This window comes from Piliocolobus tephrosceles, chromosome 3 (genome assembly GCF_002776525.5).
Source record: "Piliocolobus tephrosceles isolate RC106 chromosome 3, ASM277652v3, whole genome shotgun sequence".
Classification (NCBI taxonomy): Eukaryota; Metazoa; Chordata; class Mammalia; order Primates; family Cercopithecidae; genus Piliocolobus; species Piliocolobus tephrosceles.
Window position 1 is genome coordinate 91,969,325 of NC_045436.1, and position 2,656 is coordinate 91,971,980.

The 2,656-nt window shown below is 36.4% G+C and overlaps 1 pseudogene; it reads right to left on the bottom strand.

The window, feature by feature from the left end:
* Positions 1-575: 575 nt before the first annotated feature.
* LOC111547839 lies at positions 576-971 on the bottom strand (annotated as a pseudogene).
* Positions 972-2,656: the final 1,685 nt, after the last annotated feature.

A 2,656-nucleotide genomic window follows, 5' to 3' on the forward strand; every position in this document is an offset into this window, starting at 1 on the left:
GTGCCACAGTTGAAAATACTGTGAAAAGGTAAATAACAATCTACCTGGATAAAGTACATAGAATAAGATTATATTTTAAAAATCAAAAGTCATCCTTAATCATAAATTTCTTACTTTGTGTGTGTGTGCATGCATTTCCATGTGTTTTTATTTAGTTATGTTTTTATATCATTAAAACTTTTTCCACTTTGACAAGCGTATGACTGGGAATGTCTCCCAATTTTCTTTGTGATAGTTAATTTCCACATAAGCAGTCATCAAATTATAACATAACTCTAAAATATTTTCATTCAGTAGGTTAGATTCTAAAACCAAGGAAAAGATTAAAAATCTTGTTCCTTGGAAAAGTATGCATATTCAATGTTTCTGAGCCACTCATCAAAGTTTGAAGAGTGCAGATGAAACAAGCTGAAAAGGTTAAACCCCTGAAGGCTTATTAGTTTTACTTATTAATGAGAAATGCATAAGTGAATTTGTGACTTTCAGGCTGTTTGAAACAGCCTTATTACAGAGCCATAATTTGTGTGTGTGAGTGGGTGCGTGTGCATGTTGGTATGCACCAAAGTTTTATGTGTTCATTTCTCGCATTTGAAGTACTCTTTGATGACATCTTTGGCCTGACACTTCTTGCCAGCATCCTTAACTTCTACACAACTACCACCAACCACTTTACAGGACTTCCCCTCTCTGTCAGTTTCGCAGAGGCCTACTTATTCCTCCAGTTTCTTGTCATCAACCTTAAGTCGGTTGATTTGGTGTTTAGCACAAAAGGCCCTCACCAACTTGACATACACAGGCTCATCAGAGTCGGATGCAAACACACTAAGATGGGCTTGGCACTTGTCTAAGGCTTTGGCAGCTTCAAGAATTCCACATGCTAGGCCATCATGGACGAGGGCAGTCTTCAGCACCTCTTGTAAAGCAGTATTAACATCCATTAAACCTCCAGCAGTAATGCCTTCCTCAGCCATGGCAGTGGCTTACTGTGAAGCTGAATCTTGAATGTACCCAAGCCTCCACTTCCATGCGACTAGGTGTTGGCAGGGTAAGAAATGCATAATTTACGTATCTTTAAATTTGTTCAACATAAGTGTACAATGATTTCTTGTAAATTTATGGAGCTGTGTAGCAACCACTGTTCACTTAAAAATATTTTCATCACTCCAAAAAAGTCCCTGGTGCCTATTTGCACTCACTTACATTCGTACTCTCAGGTCCAGGCAACAATTGATTTTTTTTTTTTTTTGGGGGGGGGTCACTATAAGATTTGCCTTTTTCTTAAGGTTTCTTGTAAATAAAATTATACAAGATAGTCTTCTGTGTCTGGCTTCTTTCACTTAACATAATGTTTTAGGGTTCATCCATGTTGTATCATGTATCAATAGCCATTCCTTTTGATTGCTGAATAGTATTCCACTGCGTAGATAATATATCACTTTTTATGTATCCACTCATTAGTTTATGAACATCTGGATTGTTTCCATCTGGCTATTACACATAATGCTGTTATGAACATTCATGTGCAAATTTTGTGTGGGTACATGTTTCCAACTCTCTTGGGTATATATCTAGCAGTGGAATTTCTAGATTAAAGATTCTATATTTACCTTTTTGAGGAACTGCCAAACCGTTTTCCATAGCAGTTGCACTGTTTTTGCATTCCTAACCAGCAATGTATGAGATTTCCAATTTCTACACACATCTTAGCAAAAACTTGATATTGTCAGTCTTTTTTATTATAGCCATTTTAGTAGGTATGTAATAATAGCATGTAGTTTTATTTTGCATTTCCCTAATGATTAATGGTGGTAAGCATTTCTTCATGAGATTATTAGCCATTTTGTATTTTCTTTGTTAAATGTTTATTCAGATTGGGTGCGGTGGTCCATGCCTGTAATCCCAGCACTTTGGGAGGCCAAGATGGGTGGATCACCTGAGCTCAGGAATTTCCCTGGCTAACATGGTGAAACCTCATCTCTACTAAAAATTACAAAAATTAGCCAGGTGTGGTGGCACATGCCTGTAATCCCAGCTGCTCTGGAGGCTGAGGCAGGAAAATCGCTTGAACCTAGGAGGCAGAGGTTGCTGTGAGCTGAGATTGTGCCGCCGCACTCCAGACTGGGCAACAGAGTAAGACTCTGTCTCTAAATACTTTTTGCCTATATATATATATATATATATATATATATATTTTATATTTTTATTTGTTTGTTTTTGTTTTTGTTTTTTTGTTTTTTTTTTTTTAGAGAGATGAGGTCTCGCTATGTTACCCAGGCTGATCTGAAACTCCTGGGCCCAAGCAGTTCTCCCACCCTAGCCTCCCAAAGTGCTGGGATTACAAGCATGAGCTACCACACCCAGCTCTTTTCCCTATTTTTTAGTTGGATGGTTTGTCTTCCATTTATTGAGTTATAAGTATCCTTTATGTAGTCTGGATGGAAATAGTTTACCAGATGTATTACTTGCAAATATGTTCTTCCAATTTGTGGCTTGTCTTTTTATTTTTTAAGACTCTCAGGTTTTGAAATCAGAACAAAATACATAATGGACTTAATATTATTTTAAAAATTGTACTTAATCTCCTAATAATTTTATGCTTTTAAATATTTAAACACAATACAGACAGAAAATGGAAACTGGAATTATAATTTACTTC